Below are 27,588 nucleotides of genomic sequence, written 5' to 3'. Positions count from 1 at the left end.
TGTGTGTACAGTTGTACTCATAAAACCTGTAATGCACTTTTTGAATTATTCAGCAAGAAGAGGCTGAAAAGCAGCAAAGAAGCTTATTATGTTTGCTTTGCTTCATAGACTATTAGGTGGACAAAAAGAAAAAGGAATTTAGTTACGCTTGCTTATCTCCTAACCTTATAAACTTGGGATTAACAGATCAAAGGAGGATTTGGTTCAGTTGATAGAAAATGGAGCTCTTTTATTGCTGTTTGGTCTCCCTGTCCCTTATGATCAAATGAGCTTAAGCAATTGATAAAATAAATGGAGGTTTGAATTCATGTGGTTTAGTATATATCTTTAATATTTGCCTTGTACCTTCACAAGCAAAATTAAGTAACAAGTAAAAGAAGATTAAATATTGCACTTTTTTTTATTCTGCTTATGCCCTGCTAGTGGAACCCAAAGTGCAAACACAAGGTGCTGTACTGACATGATTTAATTTCCTTCATGATTTTATGAGGTATGCAGGGCAGCCCATGTACTACACATATAAAGTGTTTCTGATGCTTCATTCCCTCATCTTGCTATTGGTCTGAAAATTAACCCACATCTGAGCTTCACCTGGGGCACTGCACAGCCTGGGATGTGGAGATGGACTGGTCTGAGGGTCAGGCACACTTGGCTCACACAGCACTGAGATCAGGCACCTGCCAAATGGTCACTGGAGATGACAAGGCATGATGCTGCCTCTCTTCTTCCCAACATTTCCAATTGCAATACACCAAAAAGTGACCATAAGATAGCAAACATGGTGCTGCTTTTTATTCATTTACCAGCTCTGTTATTTTCCTCTGGGCTGGAGATGGGTGTATTCCTGGATGACTTAGAGACCTTTTAAAGGACTGTACATATTCATTATGGACCAAAATTAAATTACACACGCTTTTGAAAGCTGAGGTGAACCCATTTAGCTATGAATTACTAGAAGTTATGTATCATTTCATAAAAAAAATCATGCCCTTCACAAATAAAATAATTTTTCCATGTCAATTAGGCCATACAATTTCCAGCTACAAAGCACCATGTTTAAAAAAGGAACTACATAGCTTGCCTCACTAATTTTTCTGTACTCACATTGGAAATGCATGTTTTGACTGCAGTTTTACCACAAAGTCGTAGCTCTGTTACTACAAATAGTTTCCTCTAGAATAACTGAATTGGAATTGCACAAACTGTCCTCCCATGTGTTTGGTTAATGTAATAGCTCATGGGATTTTCCAATTGCCAATTAAGGATTGTTCATGATATTAAGATGGCTGAAGAAGAATACCAATGTCTCATTAACCCCTCAATACTTCAGCATTAGTTATCACTTTGGGATATTTCTATTATATAATGCTTTTGTTCAGTATATTATATAATACTTTTGCAAGCAAGACAGAACCATTTTAAAACTAGAACAGCAAGAACTTCTAAAAGTTTTTAAAAGATTAAGAAACTTTGTGCCAGAAGAAATTTAAGGAGAGATTTATCAAAGTCATTTAAAAACATGTCAGGGGAAAGAGGCAAATGAAAGCCTTTTCATGGGAGGAAATTTAAAGTACAAAGAACAGATAAAGTCAGAATTCTGTGAGTGACCCTTCTTTGGATGGATCTTGAAGGGAGAGGCTCTCACCACACCTGAGTTCATGGCTGACTTAGATTGAGATTTATCCCAGATAAGGTTTGAATCAGTCACTGAGCAGAGAATGGCCACCATGCTCTAACTGGACAAGCGAAATCAGAATGGTGCAGCATTACTGAATTGAAAGGTACAACTGTGGTAACATTTCAGACACAGAGGCTTGAAGAAAGCTTGCTAGGTCCTTTGTATATATGCAAATTTGACATCCCCCCGTTTTTCTTGCAGCTTAGTTCAGTAGCTGCAAAATGGTAAACTCCAAAACCCATCTGCCAGACCCAGCAGATCCAAAATCTGAAGACAACTATATCAGTTCTGCTTTTCCCAGGTGGATTTTGATTGGCACATATTAGATTTGATGTTTACACAGCACAATTTTGCACTGCCTGTTTGCTGGCACTGTTTACTCACGATCTCAGAAGAACAGGAGGGGAAAAGAAAAAGTAGAAGGAAAAGAAAAGGAGAAAAAGAGGGGAAAGGGAGAAACCTCAGCGATAAATACAGAAAGGCAAGAACTACTATGTAAGTTTGAGTACCAAAAAGCCAAGAATGTTTTTCCTAGCTACAGAAGTATCTCAAACAAGAGGATAAAAGGTTACCTCCTTAACCATACAATTTTTCAGAAACTGTATATTCCTTTTCCATTTAGGGCTAACATTACAAAGAACAAATAAACAATACAAGTTGGCTACAGATTTTGTCATTTCATTCAAATGACAGAATATCATTTGTTTTTGTTGGAAAAATAACAAACGATAGCCAAGCAATACAATATTCTTTGGCTACAGCATAGATCTATGTACAATTTCACTAAAATAAATTAAATAGACACTAGGGGGATAAAACACTTTGTTAGTGTATTGTATTACAAAGATAAATGTTAACACTTCCAAACTTGTTTGGCTCAAAAAGACATATCAAATGTATTGCAAAAATATCTTCAGGATAACTGGTTTCAAAAATTACTTTATAAAACCTTGATATTTGGAATCTAAGACAAAAATTAGAAAAGGTTTCATTTTAGCATCACTATTTGGTAACAAATCAAAGGACAAGAAAAGACTGCATTTCCCTTTCCTAATGTTTAAAGGAACACAGTGGGTAAAGGTACAGTTAGTTCCTCTGGCACCTAAAAATCAAGTTTTTAGTTACCATCACAGGAACTTTTAGAAGTTCTTTAATTTAATATATATTAAAAGAATGTGTCAAAATTGTTATGTTAAAAAACAAGTACTGTATAAGAAACAAATGCTGAAGAAGTTGAAATGTAGACCTATGGATGCCTTTATCTGTCTTCTCATTCCATGCTGTAGTTGCAAGTCATATTGTGCTATATACATATAAGTTTCTTCCAATACACAGACTTGTATACAGTTTTACTACATAAATATTTCCTGCAGTACCTCTAACTTATTTGATTATCAATTCAAAAATAACATTTCTGTACACAGAAACATGCAGTATCAAAATGCAATAATCTAAAACACCACAAGAACTTTCAAGTATACCTTGGTACTCTTTGAATGATTATGCAACAGCTAATGCTTCATAATGACCATTATGGAATTTTACTGTAATGAAAGAACTGCAAACCCGTGCTGAAAAAAAAAACAAAAAAACCAGCAGGCACATATACAGAATAAATTATATCCAGTTTCTTAATATCTGGTGTTTCTTCTAAAGTTATTGCCAAGAACAGACACACACCGCACATTTTATATCCTACAGTTAAAGTTCTTAGAAGTATTATTAGTTGCTTTCTTTGGCAATGCAACAAAATATACCTCCAATGTTCAGGTAACTGGATATGGTATTAGCTGAAGCAATTTGCTGAACACAGGCTTTCAGACTCAAAATATGTTACAGAACTCCACTATATCACTAATAAATACTACAGCTAAAAGTCAGAAAAAGCACAGGAGAGTCTGCACATGTGAGTAACTAAAAGAAAGTCTGGTTTTATTTTTAAACTTTTCACATGCAGAAAAATCTTCAAGTTCAAGAATTTCAATCTGAAAAATTCTAGTTTAATTATGAAAAAAATGTTACTAGACTAAAGACTCTTATAAACACTCCCTCTGTGAACTCCTTCAGGAAAGGTTGTGAATATCATTCCCTAGTGAATAGTTTCAGTCACACACGAAGTAAGACAGGAAACAATAACAAGGAGGAAGGAAAATTGAGCAAGACCACTTTATTGCTCGTTACTAGAATGTAGCATAAAAGGATTGCAAGACTAAGGGGATCTTGAGACTTGAGTTATTTGAATGAGTTCCCATAGAATTCCACAGCAAAAAGGACACTGGTGCAGGTAGAGCCTGCTCGTCCCCTTCCTCTGTGGAACTCAGTCTTTGCCAGGTCCCCACCAGGTCTTCCCTCACTGATTTAATCTACTTTCTCTTAGCTCCCCCACTGCCAACAGGAGAAATACTCTGCCTCAGCAGCAGAGCAGTTTGGGTTCTCCTTCTCTTTGGACATAAAGAGACCTTTCCTTTGAAAGCGTACTATTTTCTGAATTAATGATCCACCTGAACTACCCGTTGACAATGGAGTCAACATTATCTGTTTTCTACCTTCCAAAGAACAGTATCAGGTAATAACTAGCACAGGTACAAGGACAGCCCAATACTGCAATTATTTCCTGTTAAAGATAAGAAAATAGTTATCAGGAGCATACCAGTGGGGTTACAGAAGATGCTGTACAGAACAGCGGTTCCTTCTGGGACAACTCAGATGTTGGCAGCAATCTTGTCAAAAAAATCTCTTTGAGCAGCACTGTTCAAAGAATAAATGTCAGACAAACAAAGGATTCAGGGACAGCGGTTCAAGTGTAGGACAGGATTTCTGATTCCTAATTTACCTGTAATAGTTCTGCCCATGACCAGATTCAGATTCCACCTACTGAGTCTGCATTGTTTCATTCCAGCAAGGACTAAACTCCTTGAGGGCTGCAGAGTCACTGCTGAACCAAGAAATATTAAAAGAAAGGAAGGAGATGCAGACCCATGCTGTTCTCAGAACACCATGACCAAAAGCTTGTTATCATTAATATCTTATCAATTTAAAGGTTATCACAAAGTCTAGTTCCTTCCTACTTTGTTCTACTGATTATTTTCAATCTACTCACAAGACAGAAAAATAAAAAGGCACACAAAATAAAAAATTACAGAAAATGCCAAGTCAGTTTATCTTTGGAAATAAGAGTTAGAATTTAAATTGATAAAGTGAAAGTCTAGCATCAACAGCCTGAAACCCAGCAGAGGTGATATAAGCATACATAAGGAGGAGAACTAGTAGAGAAAAATAGCTCAGGGAACATAGGAGAGAACACACAAACACACACCAAGTAGTAGCTATCACTTAATCACTTTAAGCAATAAATACAACCAGATTTTCCACTGAAATCATTGTGTCTGAAGCAGTTAAATAAACTGAGGGACCCTCACAGCTCAGAAGGGACAGTTCTTTGCTTTTAGAACAGCTTTATCAACTGCTACCTACTAAGGTGAAGAAGCAAACAAATAAAGGGGGAAAAAAATCAATAAAAATAATAAATTCCTGAACTGAAGGGCACCCTGGTACCAGGTATTTAGGACTTGAGATAAATCTCTTCACAGAGATGAAGAGCCATATGGAGGCAAGAGCAAACGAGAAATAATTCTTTGCCAAGAAAGAAACATTACAAGGTCCTAACTGAGTCAGAAAGAGTTTGTACCAGAATTCAGTGCTGATACACAACTAATTTTGTTTTCTGAGCATCAGACTGGCTGTATACTGAACTGTGCACCTGGGAGTGCCAGTGAGATACCACCTATTAAACATTCACTTCAGATGACACAAGCATTTTAAAATGACCAATTAGGAAAGTATCTAACTGCTGCCATTTACAGGATTTTTCTCTGCTTCTGAAGTTCAGCTGTAGATCTAGGTTAGCAGTCTCAAAATATTCATTACTTGTGTTATTTATCTACATTTTTCGAAATCTCACCCATGCAATTAAGATACTAATAGTATTATTACCAGCAAAAGAAATCTTCTCCATTCCTCATAGCCTATTACAGATCTCAGGGGGGCTTTTACAGAAAACAAAGATTCTTTTGCTTAACATTTCGCCATGAAAGATGCTTTTTGCAGACAATTCTAGGACTCCAGAGACAAGCTATGTTAAAAAGCATAATGTTCAATCAAGATTCAAGTAGACATTTTCTCTGTGTGTGTGTTCAGAAGGCAGACTACAATGTTGACAAATCAATGGAAAAGAGCCTTACAGCAAAATAAAGTTAAGTTTTGGAATATTCTGCTCAGGTTTAAGTCTTACTTCTGGACAGCAGGTCTCAAAACTATCCTCACTGCTATATGTGGTCTACTCTAACATAACCAAGATAAGATCTTACTCTGTAAGACCTCAGTGATTTCCAAAGAGAACAATCAGAAGCTCAGTGTAATGTGTTTTGTATGTTTAATATGGAAATGCTTAATTCAGGAAAAAAAACCCTGGAAATTGTAAAAATCTGGTTTTGTTGAAAACTGATTCTAATGAAAAAGTTTTTGTAATGCTGATTGATTTTATCTTCCAGAAAAACATTTTCATAGAGAGCTTTAATTTCAAGTTGCATACCTTCAGCATACATGTTCTGTGAAAGTTTCTAACAAAACCAAAACCGAACAAAAATCATCCTGCATGCAAGAATTATTGATGTGCTCTGTACAGGTCTCTAGCCCCAAACTATCTATGCAGTGATTAACTATCAATAAGAAGTTTAACAGGACACATAACAAATATCATTCATGTACCCCATTCTAACAAGTTAGATTAAGAGATATGGAGCACTTTTTCACTTTTTTTTAGCTCATATTTTCCTGTCCCCTTCTGTTTACAACATCTGATAACTTTCTACTAACTCAGCTCATATTACCGAAGGAAACAAATCTAAATTACTTACATATAACTATATACAAATATCTAAATGCAGATGGGATATTTGAAGACTTCATATCCTTAACTGAAACCATCATCATAAAATTGCATTTGTCTCACACAGAAATACATTAAAATATTTTCCCTAGTATTTAATTCAAGAACATAATAGTCTGAATAACATAACATCAAAATCTATGATGTCATCAATTACAAAGAGAAAAAGTAATCAGTATGCATGAATTGTCAGGTATATGAAACTACTTAACAAGCTACATTTACAGAAGAAAAATAAGTAGGAAGCAAAAGAGGAATTTTTACTATCATAAGATTTTCTTATTGAGAAAATTAGATCCCATCAGTGACAGTTATGTACTTTCAAATTTGTATCAGTTGGGTTGAAAACCATCCCAAATGTAGCTTTTGAAGAAAAGAAAACATTTTTATTATCAAAGATGTTGAAAGTTAAACATTTCTTTATGAGGGTTCAGCAAGTGTTTAAGTCATCATGAATTTTTTGTCTTACTTTTTCCACAATTTCCAACCAGTCTGAAAGTAAAATAAAAGCTATAGCTATTTACACATTTTATAATAAGAGTAAACCATGCATCTCAGAAGATATATTTGGCAGCTGCTTTCTCACTTGTCTTGGTGAAGATGTCCCTGTTGTCCATACCGTTTTCAACGCACACTAAATTTCTAAGCAGGTTTCCAGATTTTAAGCATCCCATGAAACTCTTTCCCATTTACATTAAATCCCAAAGAGCTCCATATGAATTAGGTAGCTAATCATCTTGAATCTGGTCTGCTCGTTGGAGTTCCATTCACAACCTTAAATATCAACACCTTTGAAAATAGGCTCCTCAGTGGCTTTGTAAGTAGAAGTTTTGTGTACTCATTGTCTTCTTCCATGCCTTCCACGAAAATGAAATAAGTGATCCAAAGCTCAGGTATTCAGACCAAGATGGTTTAATACAGCATTAAGCTCAAACCTAACATATTACCTCCACCGACTTTCAGTAACTTTCAGAGATAAAACCCATTTTCTCTGTAGCTAAAGCAGGCTTTACTATCTCTTCATCTTTATATTCTCAACCTGCTCCATGCCAGATGGTTGAAGGAGTGTGCAGCCTATGAGGATTCACTCAGAGAACTGAAAAAAATGGCTGGGCTGTTCAAAATCTAAAGGAGCTCAAGATTGTCTGAGACAGTTCTTAATTTGATTGGGGTTTAAGCACTGAAGTTCTCTAGATGTCTTTAAATATCTGTTCACTGGCAGGCCAAATGAAGGAAACTGCATTCTGATTGAATAAGTGAACACTAGGAGCCCATATTGGTGCCCTTCTGTGTCTGCTTGTTGTTTCATATCTCAAATTCAATAATAAACTGTCACACTCATTAGGACACATTTAATTGTTATATTTGCTGAAATCTTAAAGGGAAGTACCGCAAATCTACCAACTGCAAAAAGAAGAAAATTGTTATAAAGGATCAAGACAATATTAAGTAAGGCAAACAAGCTTGGAATACAAAGCTTCTCTTGGCAAACAAACCCTTTATACAATAATAACTGAGTCCTTTTGCTAGCACACTGGTGAAGAAAGCAGTATGATTTGGTTTTTTGGTTTTTTGTTTGGTTTTTTGTTTGTTTGGTTTTTTTTACTTCTTACTTTGAACAATTCATTCATCATTTAATGAAAACACCTGTAAGTAAATAATGGTTCAGACTGAGGGCAAAGTACTTGAGAGGATGTGAAATGGCTCACTGCATTAAAACAATGCAGGACAACAGTTCTGATGTGGTATCAGCAGAAGTTCACTACACAAATTTGTTTACATCATTTCACCTTCATAGATGTTTCATTACATCTATGTAGTAGACTCATTTAAGCCATATACTAGAAGAACAAAATTATATTTGTAACTAAAATTCTTGCATATCAAAATATATTAGAACCTAGGCTGAGAAGAAAATTAAAGCAAACCATATAAAGAAATATAGTGGTAGGGTTTTTGAAACCTATGGCTTGGAAAATTTTGGAGACCACCCACAAACTTGTGGTTTATCAAACAAACATTTTTATTACAGCCTATTTATAAAAATACTCCCAATCATTGTATCTGGATACATACAGCTATAGCCCATGATATTCTGATATCTTCTAAACACCCTCAATCAGGGGCCTCCAGCCCACATTTGTAGTGGTCCTAATTGAAATGGTATTGTTTTCAAGCACATTGGATTAGAAAGTAAACTCTATTGCTGATTCTGAAAAACTGTCAAAGACATAAAAAAACCACTCAAAGCAAATAGTAAATTAGTCTGTGATTTATGCTTAACATAGTAAAATGATCAAAGTCAGATACACATTCTGAAATGTGTAGGGAACCAGAAAATGTACCAGTTCTTGCTAATATATGGAATTATCAAAGACCTCCCAAATGACTTAAGTTAATTCAAGCCCCATGTTCACATTTACACTGTTATCATGAAATCTGCCATTCAGTTCCTTACCATCACATCTATGCCAAGAAAGTAGCACAGACTGGAAAAGAGTTTGCTAAACCCTTACATCTTTTCTTTTCCATTAAAAAAAAAAAAAATCTTTTTAAAGAAATGTATTTTCTTTCATGTGAACTTGATGCTGTCTAATTTAATTCTTGATGTTTCTTCCATTGTACGGTGAGGCGTCCTTTGAGGAAGGAAAAACAGCTTGTGTTTTGATAACAAACACACAAAAAATAGTTGCATCTCTGCTTTCAAAGAGACAAGCTGTTTTTATTTCCTCTGAAGAAGCTCATTACAATATGATGGACAAAATGTCAGAAATAATTAAGTGCAAAAGGTGGGCTTTTTTTTTTTTCCTTGAGAGATATCAACTATTGGAAATGCTGCTGGTCTCTCCTCTCCCCCACCCACTTCTTGGTCACTTAGTTTTGCAATAAATTCATGCTAATTAAAAGCAAAAGAAAACTAAGAGGAGAAAGATACATCCAACATGAAAATAGCATTAATGCTTTCACTAAGTGGAAAGAAAGTTAAAAGAGCTTGCTGTTGGAATAGACTGATGCCTGACAGCGTTCACATGCACACACAAAAAATCCAACTCTGCACTTTACAGGAGGAGCAGAGCTCTCTCAGGCTGGAAAGCCTTTGCACTGTTCATTTCAGATTGAGGGGGTCGTGCTTTCGCCCAGCCTGGGGTCAGCATCGTAAACATCAGCCCATCAAGATAAGAAGGTTAGGGCAGATGATATTAATTACCTGTCCTTTCAAGTCATCCCTGTCTCACATCTGGTTTCCTCTTTGTAACATTCATCTAGGCCAATAAAAGCAGGGCAGTGTAGGGAGAGCAGAAAAGCACTTGAGCAGCGCTCTCCTTGCCCAGGCAGGGATGGCACAGCATGCTCATCTCCCTGCCCCCGCCACTGCCTCCCCTCAACACACCCAGGGCACCAGAGCATCCTGCACACCCAGCTCTGCAGACTGGCACGTTAGCTCCAGCCACACCAAAATACTGGCAGAAATTCACTCTTTTACCTTTTTCTACTTTTCACATAAATTGCTGGTACCAATTGTACTTTTCCCAGTATATCACATATGTGTTTCCCAAAGCCCAGCACTGGGAGTCTTAAGCAAATCAAATATTGGTGCTTTAGTTATTCAACAGGCTTAATAGACCTCACTGTCTGAACACCTCCCCTTGCCTTTATTTCACTCTGTTACTTGTCACTCGGACCACACAGATGGCAACCTCTACACCAGCATCTGTCAGGTCTGGACCAGAAGGGAAAAAAAAAAGGGAAATTCTTCTCAGATCAAAACATGTAAAAAAAATGTCATTTAGCAAAACTTTTTAAGCTTATTTTCTTCTTTCTTTCAGGTGATATCAGTGTTGTTTTCGCTGCTGTTTAAATGAAGACTTCACCACATTAATTTTGAACAGGAATGCTGTTGAGCTCAAAATTTTGGTTTTGTTATAAAAAATTTTGTTTTCTTATAAATATCACATAGAATTAAGAATGTCAGGGTAACCCTCCAGGTAATTTCTACTTTAAATTATTTTTTAATGGAAGGCATTTTCAAATTTTTTAAGGTTCTTTGACAATATCAACATTCAGAAAGTATATTTTTAAGTACAGGCAAAAAAGCTTATTTGCTCCACAACTATATTCTCACTAATGCAGCCAACCTACATTAGTTTCAGTTCATAATTTGAAGTGAAAAGCAACATACCTAATTTTCCATTCCTTAACCCATCCTGTCAATACATTTCTATCTGCTTTCAAAGTCTCAACTGTTATTCTATTTAACTTGTTTCCTATTATTTTTGCAACCACAAGGCTATTTTCATGTGTGTTATACTATCAAATCTAAGGGACCATTAGCTACATCACATGTGCCTGGAAATCCAATGCTAAAGAGTTGTGTGTCTGTTTTAAAGGAACAATATACACACAAGCTTTTATTTACTAAATGAAAGGATATGAGGTCCTTCAGAACTCTTCTCATTTTGTTGCCAAGGACAAACCAGATAAATACTGTGGTGAGATCTGTTTATTGATTAATGTAATTACAGCTATTACCTACAAAGAAAAGTATATGATAGTAATTCTAGGTCAGATACAGAGTTATGTAAACAATGTTAATTTCAGCATAGTTTCAATTTAATCAATCACTTCATGCATATCAGTTTTCAAATTGCATGCACTTAATTACATGCTCACGTTTACCCTTTTTCCACAAGAACCTTGCCTCATTTAGTGGACATTATCTTATCAAAACTTGGGTTTGACTGTGGTTGTATGTGTGACAACAAGCTAATTTCTTATGTAATCCCTGAACTGCTGTGTTTCTTTCTAGTGTTCTCAAAAAAATTATTAAAAATATACATATATATAACTGAATTAATCTCTACAGAGATATATTCCATGTTATTGGGGAATAATGGTGTCAGTCACACCTGTACCAGCTAATTGAACCCAGCAATAAGAATAATAATTTCATCCCTGTTAGTGCAGCATGCTGACAGAACAGCACACAACTGATTAGCAGCACTTACTGAACAGTGCAATGCCATAAGCCCCAGAGGAGCTGGAGCAGATTTAACAGTCCCATTGCAACAGGTTATGGGGCCTGAACTGTCCCATTTACAGCAAGCACAGGTATCTCTGCACACCCAGCAATTACTACAGCCCTCATGCCCTTTGATACATCTCAAATTTCTGATGCAGCCTTTAGGAAAATACAGCTCTTTTTCTTGTTAGTAAACCCAGGATAAAATTTATCTCCCTCTAGCATTTAAGAATGTGACACAGAAATTAACCAGTTTAGAAATTATTTTCAACACAGCAGTATGTAAAAAAAAAAGATTTGAACTATTATATAAAAGAGCAATTTATCTAGGCTAGTTAAGGGACTGAAATATTCAGGTCACATGATCATGAATGTTCCAAACATTCTGATTTAACAATGTGATACCTGTGAGCCACAACCAACTCAACCAGCAGTGTGACTGCAATGAACATGTCCTTATCTCTCAGGACATAATGTGATAATTAAGCTCACAGATCCTTACCTTAGGAAGTAACACCATAATATACTAATGAGTCAAGCAATTCTTAGCTTGTGCCTGGATTCAAAGGCTCAGTAGACAGCAAGAGCTAGACATGAGCACTCAGTTATACAGCTCACGAGGTACTAAGGTTTTACAACAATGCTGAGACACCCTGAAACAATACATCCAGTACTGCTCTGGCAGTCATATCCCATCTGGTTCCCAACCAGATCAAGGCATGCAATAGTTGCCCTTCTCTTTTCTGATGGCATGCAAAAATTATTAATTAGCATCCAATTCTCTATACATAAAAATCTGTCACATAATATTTACAGCTCTTTCAGAATAGCATCCCTGCTAGTCAAAGAATTTTAGAGGCCTGACTACACAGCATGCCTGGTTTTAGAAGCACCACCCAAGTTCACCTGCTTTGAAAATGCTGGAACAGACCAATTTTCCAACTTGCTGGTGTGCAAGAAAAAACAATCACTGAAATATTTTCTCCAGTGATAAGTCCATGAGATATCCCATTACAAGTACTTAAAGGAGAACTCAGATTTACCTATTGATTAATTAAATGAGTTTAACAATTTCAGATTACAATTATCAGATCTTAAATCAATTAAATGTTTTCAGTAAAATACAATGAAATCCAGTAGGGATGAGCAGTAGATGCACCTCTACCATGGCAATGAGTCTTGATTCTTGTCTCCTTTTTACCTTTTCCAGCCAGCACATATATTCATTTGAATAGTCTATGTGCAAAGGCAGACAAAACTTTCATTTTTAATTTGATTCAATCCTGGATTTGAATTTGCCAATTTGATTTCAGCATATTTGTTGAGTGAGCACTTTGAAGATTAATACAAGGACTTAGGCTAAACTCACCAATTAACATAAGCAGTTTCAGGTTTTGCCAAATTTTTTAAAAAGCAACTAAGGAATTCAGTTGATGTAAAGTCCTACTTTCATGAAAAATAAGAAGGCACAAAAGTTTAAGGAATGGATTAACATTTAAATGATGTCTCTGTCCAGGACATTGCTGACACATGCTGAAGTCCTTGTGTTTATAATGATAGATACAGGTTCACCCTTTATCTGCAGCAAATCACCCACTGAAAAATGGCTTTGCATCTGTACTATGCCTTTAAATGTCTAGCTAGCAAATGTCAGAACTATTTGATCTGTTTTTATAAAATGAACTTTCAAGACTCTTTGAAAGATAGTTTACACTTTGAAAATTATTAAAAACTTCTGTGTTGATCTCAAATAATAGAGAAGAGTCACATACTTCAGGGGAAAGGAGGTGCACTGCAATATCAAAGTATAAAACCAAGCAAGCAGTCGAATACTTTCTAGGTATCTTTTCCAGCACAAATTTAAGACAGATACAGGCAACATAAATCCCCCTGAAAGCCTCTTGGTTAGCAACACAAGATGCTTGATAACAAATGAGATCTATAACACCAAGAGCCATGCATCCAGACTGACACAGAAATGAACAAGTAACTTAGAGACATCTTATCAAATTCCTTAAGTGATTGAAAAACACATTTAAAAGCACACTGATCTTTCAGTGTGGCGTCAGAACTTTCAGGTATAAACCTTTGCTGAAAGTATTTATCTCCTGTTTATTCACCAAATAATACAGTTCTGTCTACTGCACTAAAATCCTTGGAAGAAGATGATGTTCCTTGGATGAATCCTAGGACAATAGCTAGGAGCGCACATCCATCCATCCTGCACAGAAGAGCAGCAGGAACAGGTTCAGCAGTCAGAACTGGCACTAATAACAAGCTTGGGTATGTAAACACTCAATGAAAGAAGTAATCTAGAAATTTCCATTTATCTTTCAGATGAGTAGTTTCCACTCATCTGAAAGATAAATGGAAATTTATCTGCTGCCAGATACTGTGCACCTTTCAAAATAATTTTGCAAATAATTGTGTCCCTACTGTAAGCATCAGCACAACTCCAATTTCCATTCACTACCACCAGCAGCTGATCTCAAGAACAAACCTCAAGCTTAATAGAAGGTGAAAACAGGGATAGGAGGGCCTACAGCTGCTTTTCTTTAGTTATTCTACATTTACTTTAACAAATCACTAGGCCTACAATTACAAGCAAACTCCTAGTAGTTAAGGACTTTAAGACTATGCAACCAAAGCCCACATATTTAAGGTTTGTTTTTTAGTTATTTTTAGAGAAACATGCATATTGATGAATTAATGTGGCTAGATCACCAGCATAAAACAGAAAAATTGGGGCCAGGTCCAAGATTTAGCCCATACATATTGTATGATAATGGAGAATATCTACATTTCAATTTTCTTTTCAGAAGGACAAAATGTATGGAACTATCAGTATAGCACTGGGCAGTTCTTTGTTAAGTCCTGCATCTTTTTCACCCAGTTTTATTGGCTGAGGCCAGCTCAGGAGCCTCTCATACAGGAGAAGTCCTCTCACAATCCCAAGTCTGCTAAATTACCTCCTATTTTAAGGTGCACTGACATATTATTGTCAGCCACAAAACACAGACACAGAACACATGTGATGTGGAAGGAATAATGTCTGAGCTAAACTGAAAAAGCAGATATATCTCATTCCAATTCCAAAAACTCCACTTATCATTCCTAAATGTTGTTCGTCAGGAGGGCCATTGAATAAAAAAGGAAAAGGAGCCATTAAGAGTATGCTACACAGTGCAAATGAGATCACTGATAAAAGAGTACAGGAATACTAATGACTACTAATAATTAATATTTAGCATTTCTAAAGCCTTTTTATCTGTAGACCTAAAAAGCTTTTAAAACACACAACTGGTACTTTCTTCATTTAATAGATGAGGAAGGTGAAGAACCCACAACAGTCTCCAATTGGTTTGTATTGAAAAAGGGTGCTGCTTAGTGCCTAGGGACCTGCCCTGTTCTTCCAGGTTCTGTGCCAAAATCTTTTCATAAAATAGAGATGCCTTAGCTCACAAGTGAAATGGGCAGGACAGTCAAAAGGTGGGGAGAGAGTAACAATACCCCTGGTACTGAGCACAGAGCCCTTTTGGTAAGGGTTTGAGGCTTCTTGCTGTGGGGCAAGGAGGGTAGATGAATTGGAGTGGCTAAAAGAAACAAAAGCAAAAAGACACACTGAAGGAAAAGAATGATGGACTATAGAGAGTTTAAAAGAATTATCAGGAGAAACATGGAATGTTGGCAAGGTTAGCAGAGGGGGAAAAAGCCAGTAAATAATAAGACAGAGGAAGCTCAAAATGGACTATTCTTTGCAATTATTATATATACTGAAGCACCTGCATTTGATGCCTCCTGGTATCTGAATTGATAAGACTCTTTCTGGCGCCTCTCTGCAGACACTCTCCCCAGACACTGGGCACCTAATGACTCTAAAGGACTGATATAGCAATGGTGATGGCTACCTCTACACAGAGCACCATGGTAAAAGCTGCTAAACTCTGCATTCAGCTAGGGAAACTAATTTGCTGGAGCAATTAGGACGTGAATTAGACTAGACATAGAGAAATATTTCCGTGTCTTTGTATTTGCATTTGTGTGCATGACTGCCCCCAAGTATAGGGGTCCTTTGATTCTCCAAACTAGCGGATGTTGCAAAAACCTGAACGCTTAGGAGGGCCTACTCAGCTGGAAGAGGACAGCTTGGTCAGACAAAGCCTGTGTCTGAAGAGCTGTGGCAACAGACAGAAATCAGGAGCGGAAATGCACAAAAATATCCAGGACATAAACAAAAATCCTAAAAGTCATTATTCACATTACAGCAGTTTTTAAGACACTTCATACCCACTTTACAGGTACACACTGTGAAACAGTTCTGCCTCACAAAGCTTGTCATCTAAACAGATATGCAAGACAGGCAAGAAAGAGAAATAGATGCACAGAGCAGGCCAGCAACTTGCTCAAGTCACCCAACAAGTTGAGGGCCAAAAGATAGAGTTAAAAAAGTTAAAGGGCTGGTATATTAGTCAGACTACTAGAAAAAATGAAACTAGAAAAGTCTAAGAAGCTATTATTTGTCAAGGAGACATAAGTTTTAGGTCGCATAGGCAACCCTAACGTATTTCTGTCCAGACTAAATCAACTTCAATTATAATTGCAAATGAAAAAGTGAAAGTACAACTTGAACTAACTTTAAGTCATAACAAAAAAAAAATCCAAATTGACACTGATGGTCAAATACTACATGTGTGAGACTATGTAGGCTGCCTGAATACTACAGAAAGCACCAGTGTTTTCATATAGTGACACTGGTTTGCTAAAACAGAGATTCAGCATGTAGAGCTACATTACCTACATATAGCTCGTTGACATAAATCCTAAATCACATAATGAACTATTTATATTCCTTTCATGAAAACACACCCCTTTTTCTGCACAAATATAAAAAAATTCCCCATAACATTTGCTTCCACTGATGTCTAAAGAAAAACTGCATAGTCATAGTCAGAAACAACAGACCTTGTTTACATGCCAGAGTAGGAAGGTTTCTAGAAAAGTCTTGGAGGAATTTTGAATGAATTGCCATCTGATACTGACTAACTAATGAAACCGCATTGAAAATTAAATTCTCATATGGATGGAGTAAAAGTAAGTGAATTTTGTCACCTTTACATTGAACATTGTTGGACTCTGCAGAAATACTGTGTCTGGTACCAGGTTCTACAGCACAAACAGCCCAGAGCTATTGATAAAATGGTGGCTCATGGAGAAAAAATTGTGGAACTCAAACTGCCTGGGCTAACACAGAAGTTAAAGCCTTGTTACATTCTGTGAGGACCTAATGGGAAACAAATGTTTGATAGTAGCTAGTTCAGCAGACAAACACATTGCAAAAAGAAAGGCTGGGAGGTTAGAATCAGGTAAGTTCAAATCAGAATCCTTTTCTAGGGTGAGCGATGGCTGAAGCCACTCTCAAGTGTAAATAGTTATTTAAGGTATATGCACATGCAGAAAAGAAGGTTCAGATTTACCTATAGGATAAGCTTCAGCTCAGGGGAGCCATTCAGTAAAATCCTCAGGTTTATGAATGCGCTTTACACTGGGAACAGGAAAATGTCCAAACTTTAGAAGTTTCCATAACTACACAAAATCTGCATTTTGATAGAAAAGAAGAAAAATAAACTATGTCTGGACTCTAATATGGGCCCTTTTAGAGATCAATTATATTCCTACCAGGCACACATTTTTAACACAGTTTAGCATTTCTACTTGTGAGGCCAGATTTTCAAAGCAGTGAGTGGGAGGTACATGCATAAATTCTGTTACTTCTTAAGAGTGTTCCTGCACATACTTTTCATGATCCCCTTTGGAAATTTAGCCTGCAATCTCCACTGGAGAAATGTGTCTCCTGTAGGTGTAGACATGACTGGTGTCAAACATCACTTCCTATCTCTTCAATTGCTCCAAGTAGTTTTCCATTTTCTTTCCCATGTATTTAAACTGAGAATTGTATTCAGGTCCATATAGCAGTTCTGCTTGTCAGAATCTACATTCCATGCTCTGGTTTTCAAGACTATGTACATAGAAGGGGGATGAGGACAGGAAATAAGATGATTTTTCAACTCTTTCACTCATATCAAAATTATTGTGTGATGATGTCTGCTTACCAACCGAAAAAAAACCAGTTTCATATAATGTTTCATTGTTCCATTACTCTCAAAATACATAGTTTTTCAATCAAAAGGAGGCATTGGAAATTAAAAATGAAAGCAGCTTCCTTCTCTTTCTGCATAACGCACATATAAAGAAATGGATAAAAATAGATTAAAAACTTGGTGAAACAAAAATAGCAAGCCTAGCAAAGCCACATAACTGGATTAATTCAATCTCTCTGACATTACAGGAATAGGCTCTCTGTTTTCAGTGCATTGCAAAGAGAAGTTGTGGCAGGAATAATTCCTCATGTTATAATGGTGACTAGAAGCTGAAGCTGAACAACTTTTGTGATTGCTTTTCAGATATTTATGTTGGGAATCCAGCACAAGTAAAGTTGCAATTGTAGAGTTGCTTTGGCCTTTTTTTTCCCTCTCTTGTAGCAAATACAATTTTAGCTGGCAGAGTGAAAGTCAGCTGCCTCAAGAGACACCCTTGAAAAAGTTGTAGATCATCCCACCATACCAACATATAAATATTCCAAAATACAAAAGAATGTAATGATGCATTATTTAATAACAGTTGTTATATCTTTGCTTAGACAAATAGCTGTGCAAACTGAATATTCAAAACACATCAAAGTTAGAGATGGCTGAATAAATTGCAGCAAATATTTTTATTTCATTGCAAACTGATTGTTTTACAAAACTCTCCTGTTGTAAAAATAACTTAATTTTTAAAAAAATTTTTAAAGGGAGATTTCCCATTACTATAATGGAATTCTGACAAAAATCTGTATCCCATGATTCTGTATAGAGGCTCATGTCAAGACTTTTTCCAGTCAGCTCAACCATTTAGGGAAAAATCTGCCTCCTTCATGTGTGGCAGAAGAATTGAAGGTCTATCAACATTCAAATGATATTTATGGACAGATTCTTATATTCAGAATTCAACCCATAATCGAGATTGCACAAGACAAAACAGAATCACAGCACAAGCGCTACATCCTTGCACTGTGAATGACATGCAGAGTCCTGTGCATGACATGGACTATTAGAAAGGATGTTTATAAGAACCAAGGCTAAAAAATAAATATAGCTATGGCCTCAGATTTGAAAACTAATAAGAGCAGAGATTTACCATGCTTGCATATATCAGTCAAAAATCCAAACTGCAGCTATAAATAGACAATGACAACATCCAACACTACTCTGGGTGGGGTGTCCTGAAAACAGTTAAATGGTAAAGTCTGAAAACAATTTTTCTAAGAACTAAATTATTGTTTCAGTCATGTGTAAAGGCCTGGTCCAGGAACAATAATCAAACTGGGATATATTTTAAGGTGAAATCTGTTGTATCTTTTATCACTGGTCTCTTTCAAATTAAATAAATCTCACAATACATCCTCTAATGATCCCATAGCACACAACAAAACATTACGTAAGCTCTGAATAGCCAAATAACATGTAAAGAAAGGTATTTTACAACTTGTTCATTCTATTGCTTAATCATTAGAAGTAAACAATACACTTTAAACAATAAATATATTACCATATGGATAGGGAGAGATAAAAGACTGTCAGGAAGATTGCCAAGATTGGGGTTTCTCTACAGAGGATATAGTGTCTACAGTGTTGCCAAAATAAAACAGGGACAAGTGAGGGCAGAAAACCATCTGGGGTAGATTGCAGCAAAACAAAACCAAAAAATTTCATAGTGAGCTAATATAGAAGAGAGGAAAGATTAAATCTAATAACTCAAAAATCCTCTACCGTTAATTTTATATCTGTGATTTGTGAAAATTATTATTCAATACCCAATTTTTTTTTTAAGAATCATTTTGGTTTTCCATGTGCAACCACTTCTGTAATAGTTTTGCAAAAGACCCTAAGTATTTTCTCATTGAGGTGTACTTTAACACTTTTGACAATGGCAAGTGTAGGCCTGTACTCAGATTAAATGCAGGATTTTTGTTAGTCTTGAGGGATCACTATAGCTTTTGTATGCTTTGCATCTAAATGCATATTTCTGCTAATTTGTATTAAATCTCTTTAGTAAAATGACTTAAAATCAGACAACTGATTTAAGTCAAAAGTACAACTTTTTAAGTCAAAAGTAACTAGCCCAAACAAATATTGGCCAGAATCCATAAAAGAAAGACTGCTCTAGAGCCTGCACAATTATAAGACATCAACTAGACAAGGTTGCAAGTACAAATGTATAAATGTATTGCACATATGCTCCTCACAGCCCTTCAGGGGCATTCACCAGCTGTTCTACAGCAGGGAAAGGCCTCCCTCCAATCTATAATTACAGTCACTGCTGTTGTGTGGCTCTGGACACTGAATAGCCACAAACTCAACAGACATGCACACGTCACGTTTCTTTTGCCAATAAAAACATGAGAGGGTGAAAGATGGATGTCTATAACAGGATTTTTATAGCCCCCACTGATATGCTCGAAAACACAAGGAATTCAGACAGTTAAATACCTAGATGTTGCCATTTTCATCAATAAAACACTTGACCATTAGAAGAAACACATGCAGTGCTGTATCCTGCAGTTCATATCTCAGGGCATGTTTCCGTCAACACATGAAAGTGCTTCTGTCTATTTTTATTTTTTTATTTTTTTCATATTGACTCCACTGTTGTATTATAAAGAAAGAAACTACTCCCTCCCACCTTCACCTGCCCCAGTCCCTCACAAAACAACAATATAGGCTAGACGTACTGGGATAAAGCAAAAACTCAAATGCCAGTTCATGGTCCAGAAAATATCTTTTAACTATTTCAGATTAACTCATTCTGGATGAGGGAATTAGACTTCCCCATGCCTTTGTGCATATTATCATTCCCTATGCTCAACAATTTCAAGATACTCAGATCTTTTGAAATGGGTTGCCAAAGAAAAGGAATTATCATTGCAACTCATAGGTAAAACCAAGGGCTGCTATGCTATGTATATTTGTACAATTCATTTAGAGAGTAAAAAAATCTCATCTCTAATTCAGACCTCTCCAAGGCACTGGATGTTTCCTTGAAGGTGCTGAGCCCTGTCAGCTTATAAACCAAGGCACATGGCACCTTCCATCATCTGTGTAAGTTTTTCTGCAATGCCAACTCAATATGCAAATGTGAATTACCATAAGAAACTACTGCTAGGATGTCTCTGCTGGAATGAGACAGGCACATCCTCTTCAGCTGCTTAGATAAGTCAGGTTAGGTTTAACCACTGAGGAGAAGAATTTAGCTAAGTTTGTCAACTCTACGCTGGACCAGATGATGACCACACACATTCTGTTCAACCTGCAGGAATTCTAGGGCAGAATCCTCCAGCAGAGAGGCAGCTGGAGGGACAGCATGGGGAAGGCTGGGGGGAGGGAGAAATGACAGGAATGTCTCCAATCTCTCCAGCTAGAAGAAAGCATTTGGCTATGCCTTAGGTTTTATTGTTTTAGGAAAAAAACAATCTTTCAGTCAGAGCACAGGGCAGAATGCATCTTGGCTTATTTCTGCTTATGAAAATGAATAGTGAGAAAATTACTGTAAATCTTTTTTAATATAGCTTACAAAAGATAAGCATAATTAAACACCTATTAGTATTCCTTATTTGCATTGATTTAGTGTTGAACTTGGAAAATCCTGCTTTACATAAAGAAAATAGAGGTCAGATTAATTAAATTCACTGTTGTGGTCTATTGCTAAATCATAAATATTTGTTGAAAAGCTTTTTGGTTTGTTTGGGGTTTTTTGCTTTGTTTTTTATTTAGCTCTACAAATAAAAAGTCTTGCTTATTACTCTCTATGAAATATCAAAATATCTTTGTCTTAAGAATCTGCTGGAGTTGAGCTTTTGGGTTCTGAGCGTTTCCAGCATTATCAGGTTAGAACAGAACAAACAGACTAAAGTCTGACATCAGCACTCTTCCCAGCAGGATACACTACTTTTTTCATTAGAATCTTTGAGCTTGAGATCAGACACAGGGAAAGATTAAAACAAATATGAATTTAATCAAGGGATTCTATTTTCCTGGTGTGGGAACAGGAACATGCTGACATAAATAGAGGACGAAGCACTAGGGCGTCTGAAACAAATCAAAGACGGCTTGCTTACCACTAACTGCTCAGATGATCCATATCATAACAACAAAAAGAAAAACAATTATTTATTCTTTTTGATGTTGCTGCTCAGAAGTAACTTCCTTTTTGAAGAGAGCAGGGTCAAAGCCAAGTTATTGTTTTTGCTTGAAACTTTGTCAGTAAGGGACTAAAAGATATTAGGTATGACTTACTTTGGGGATTTTTGTGGGAAACTTAGAGATGCTCAGTTCTTGTGGGTTATAACTTGGGAAAAAAAATTAATTGTCAAATGAACTGAAATTTCATCGTTGTTATGGAAAATCAGACCATTAAACCAAAAAAAAAAGCAGATAATGCACTTAAGCCCTTTAAAATAGATGGTAGACAGCTAGCTCTCATCCTGAGCTAATGGCCAAAATCAAGCCTAGATACTACATAATGCAAAGATCCTGCAGTTAGAGATAAGTATGATCAGCACTTGAACATGAGTGGGCACACAGAAAATTCCAAGATTTTCTCTAGTGCAGTGCAGATTTAACAAATGGTAATCAAAGTCTCTTTTGATCTAATAGTTATTGCAACTAATAGAACCAATTAGTCAAAAGGGACAGGCAAAATCAAGTATCTGCAAAAAGACAGATTTGGTGATTTGAAAGTGTTCTCTACTATTTAAAATTCATTACCACTCTACCCTCAACCTTATAAAAGACACAAAGACAAATAATGCCCAGAAGAGTATGCATGATAAATTCATATTCAGAAACAAACTGAGGAGTTTAAATTTGCATAACATACAAACATTAATGTTCATAACATGCTTTTTTGAGTATAGAAGCTTACTGGCCCCATTTTACAGATGAGGAAAGCAATGTTAATGTCCCAAGTGGAAAAAGAATGCACAGAGTGCTTGGATCTCAGTGGGAGACACTCATTTTACATTATAGATGCAAAATTATATAGCACTGATATTCAAGGGAAGCAAAACACAAAACCTGAACTTCAAGTGGAACTATAAGATCTTTGTGCCTCACATGTCATCTAACTTGTCTCATTTTTTTGCATCCCATGTCAGATGTTTGGACCTCAACATAACTTCTGATAGTTACAATATTCCAGCCCTTCTCCCATTCCCACATTTTAGATGGGGACAGAGCAGGTGCAGAACTATTATATGGTTACTTTGTTGTAAAGGGAGATTTAAGTGATGGTATTTTGATAAAAATTTTGTTGCATTTAATAAAACTCAATTCACTGATAAGGGGTTTTCATGCCAAAATGGAAACTCAGCTTATAGCCTGAGTTAATGTGAAACCAAACCATGAATCCCACGGAGTATGCTACCCCCAAATTCCGTCAAGTTCAAGAACAGATCACAGATTTTCTGTGTGGGCAATAGTGGAGTCAAGGCCACAAGTGTGACAAGAGCTATTAGTGAGGCTGTGTGGGCAATAGTGGAGTCAAGGCCACAAGTGTGACAAGAGCTATTAGTGAGGCTGTCAGGGAAGATGACATACTTTGAGGATGAAAATGTTTTTCTTTCTACATAAGAATTCAAAGAAAAGCTAAGTTAATTTCACAGGAGAAGCCGGAATCCATGTACCACAATATGTAATGGCAAACTCAAACCAGCCTGTTCCATGTCAAGTACACACTTCAACAAAACACATCCTTGGGAGGGCAGAACCTCACGTCTCTCCTCTTCCTAATAGTGCACTAATTCTTATACAGCATTCCCCAACTAATTAATTCATGAACCTATAAATATTAAACATGGCAATCCTGCGACTCTGAGCAAGACATCAAAAACAGTGTCTTAGAAAACATTAAAGATTTTTGTTTCAGAAAAAATGATTTGACAAACAAAGGAAGTATATAGATGACAAGAATATTGTAGGGTCTTGGAAAGAGCCTTGGTAAAACAAAGGAGGTGCTTCTGAGGAAAATTTCTAGGCAAAGCTCCCATTAGTTTGGCTTCCATGACAAGAAAGAGAGGCAAGACCACAAAATACATTGAGAGAGAAAAAAGTGAAAACAAAATCTGAAGAAATTGTCAAAAATTCTAAAAGATAGGGTCAATTAATACCTCATAGATCAAGGGAATGGAGTGTCAACATCATTCAGGAGGAAAAAGAACCATCTCTGAATAGAAATAAAACATGCAAGTAACAGTAACTGGAATCCTTTTATCAGTAATAGGAAAGATGATTGACTTTCAGTCCATGTCCCTGTTTATATATCCTAAGTATATCCTGTGTGCAACATAAGCCTTCTTTTCCTGTCTAAAAGTTGGAAAGGCAGATGCACCTACATCTGCTCTTCCACTAAAGAATCACCTCTGTGTTTCCTGCACTTGATTCCTCTCTTTTTTCCAGCAGGAGAGATACTGTGCTGATGATGAGGGAGTGAGCCCAACACAGAGCAGCTAAATCAGAAAACAACCTTGAGACACGCAATGGGGGAAATGTCAGGGGGAAAAAATAAAAATAAATTTAAAAATTAAAAAATCAAATTTCAACCTCAAGAAGTTGCACAACAGCAAAGCAGACCAAAACAATTGTTGAACATCAGAGTAAAAAGAGACTATGAGAGAAGGGCAAGATTCATGCTGATGCAGAATTACAGAGATAAGCCAAATGCTTATTTTTAAGATGGCACTTTCTAACAATCAGTCTCACTTTCAGTATCTAAAACACTGACTTCATTAATACATCAACAGTGGTTTTTGGAAAAGTGGGCCAACAACTAGGGATCTGCCATACAATCCAGACCATTGCACCAAATCTGGAACTACTGACAAATGAATAATCCCTCAATTGTCTCACAGATGTGATTTAGAAGACTTACACACATTATTCAGTCAAATTCTTAAAATCTTTAACATCTCATGCCACTGAGAATGTTAAAGAATGCATCCTAGAGTCTGGAAATGTCTTTGAATAAACATTTACATCATATGAGGGGAAATGTGCATCCTTACTCAGCTAACTGACAGATCAGCACCTAGACCGGGCAGATTTCATTTCACCTCCACCACGAACTAGAGCAAATGAAAACACAAACCAGACAACAACTAAATCACACCACCTGGTCAGCTCTCAGTGAAACCAGTCACATACTGAGTATTTACAACACTAACAGTGCCTGAATCGAGATGCTGGGAAAAACTGTGATGGACGTGTTTGAAAAAAGCAGCAGTTCTTTGGATATTATCCATAATGAAAGTTAATTTCAGTGACCTCATTAGGCACATATAATGTAATTTGTGTACATTGGAACAGAGTGAACCAAAATACTTCTGGGGGAAGACTGCCTGGAGTTGCTACATCCACATGGTACAACACAGCTCTGGGTGGAGATGCCTACTCCAATTCCAAAAGATGCTGAGCTGTTGACACAGGATTATGATTAAACACCTCTCTGCTCAGTAAGGCTAATTCACTCAGACTCTCTGTGATTTCTGCATTGTATTCTACTGTACACCACAGAAATTTCAGTAGTTTGTCCAAACTTCACTTTGTGATTGATTTTCACAACTTGGAGCTCAGATTACACAGCCTCAAAATGCTGCAGTCAGTGGCAATTCACAGAAGTCAAATTCTGACATCTGTTCTGCAGCAGGAGTGCTCTTGAGCACAAACCAGGACTTCTGCAACAGCAAGACCAGGTGTTCTCATTTAGATAACACAGGACCAAAAATCATCCTGACAAAAAATTTATTATGTCCTTTTTACCTCCAGCCTCTCTTGAGATGTAGGATTTTTCCTATGTTTTTCATTTAAATCCCAACACTGAACATCCTAAACATCATCACTCCAGAGAAGTAAGGGTACAGAGCTTCTGATTAGAAACCTGAGCTAGAGGAGTGCTCCTTGCAACAACAATCTCTATTATAGGTGACCTGCAACAGCAAAGGAAAAGGAAAGGGTGAGAGAAATAAAGACTCCTGGGTTCCCTATCTCTGCTTTTCCAAAAAGTATGGTTACTTACCCTACTACAGGACAACCCCTGAACAAGGAGCACAGCCCATGCTAGAGATGCCAAAGTTGGTTTTAAATGCTGTGCTGTAACTATAGAGTACTATCACATAAAAATATTTTAGCTTGGATTCCCCAGATAATAGAGCTGTCTTAGCAGGATCCTGCAGCTCAAATGCAAGACCCCAGTAGTGCACCTCTTGGCATCAGGGATTTCTGATCCCTTCTGAAGAAGGGAAAAAAGCCCATCCCTACTGGAAACAACTAACCAGGCATTTATGGGAATTCCTACCATCTGTTCAAATGGATTTTCATACAGTAGAATTTAAATACATTTTTGGTGGATTTATTTCAGGTAAGACGCTGCTTTGGTAACAATTATCCATTACTGCAGTAGTATAAACAATTAACATCTATTTGCCTTACTGTGAATAAAGCCTTCTTTATAATACTTTTAGAAAAGTAACATGAAAAATGTGATTGTATTATTTTTCCTTTTACAAAATCCTTGTGAGCTCTTTTCATTGACTTACGAGAAAGACAAATTTTATGTCTTTGTTTAAAGAAAACAACAATAAACTACAAATGCAGAAATCTGCAAGTATGAATGCAAAAAATTTATAGGTTGAAAGCTTACAAATTTAATGAATTATGACTGTGATTAGATCACATTCGAATAAATGATGTATGTGATAACAATAGTATTTTATAATTATTTCTACATCCTCAGAATAGTTTGATCAGTATCGGAATACAGCTCAGTTTATTCTAAGGAATTCACAACCCAAATTCTGCATTGCAGGATATCCACTCAGCATCAGTACCAGAGTCTACTGCAATGCAATATATACTCATGTCTAGAAAAATCATCTTATTTTCTTATCTATATATCTATGCATGTGTGTGATACATGGACATATTTATATATAAATCTAATGTAAGAGCTCTGAAGAATTATATGTAATAGCTATAGGCCATAGGATTGGTTTTCTGGGAACTCTAATAGAAGGTTATAGTTGGGTTTATTGAATCCAGCTGGCCTAGAATTACTGAAGTGCTCAGATTAACTTTACACAGTTATCTACATGCAAATTGCACTGGGATTTATATTTCTGTATCTACACTAAGTACTAGAGTTCTACTCTAAAGGATCGCAGAACCCAGACATTCACAGATGCCAACCAAAAAGACACTTGTGAAATCCTGAATCAAAATCCTGTGCTATATGGCATAATTCTTGATTTTATGATTAAAAGTCCTGAGGATCCCTGGCTCTTTCTTTCAGTGCGCATTATGAAAGGTACTGGCTTACTTCAAAAAGGGTTAAATTATTGTTGATATAGTTCCAGACTTTCTTGAGCCTTGCTATCTAGTTCCTCACTATGCAGGGAATATTCATTGTCTCCATGGATCTTTTTGGTGTGATGCTCATCTCTGCAGTAATTGTTTGACAAACAAATTAATTCTGCCTTCCTAATGCTACATTGAGACAAAACAACAATAGCTGAAAACCCCTAGAGGCTGTCGGTTCCTAGAACTGAAAGGCCAGTCTCAAATTAGTCAATAACAGAGGTAAGACTAGAGGTGAAACATGATAAATAATTAAAGAAGAGCATTAAAAACTTACAGACTGATATACCTGACATGCTCAAGAAGTTGCAGTTTCCTCATTTCTTAGGTCATCCTTCTAATATGATAGCATTTGACTGGATCAACTAAAGTCCATCATAAGAGGAATGTAGATGGGCCAGTCTAAAATCATCTTACTGCAGAGCAGATGTAGAAAAAA

The sequence above is a fragment of the Serinus canaria genome, chromosome 11, assembly GCF_022539315.1.
Source record: "Serinus canaria isolate serCan28SL12 chromosome 11, serCan2020, whole genome shotgun sequence".
NCBI classification, from domain to species: domain Eukaryota; kingdom Metazoa; phylum Chordata; class Aves; order Passeriformes; family Fringillidae; genus Serinus; species Serinus canaria.
This window is presented reverse-complemented; position numbering follows the sequence as displayed.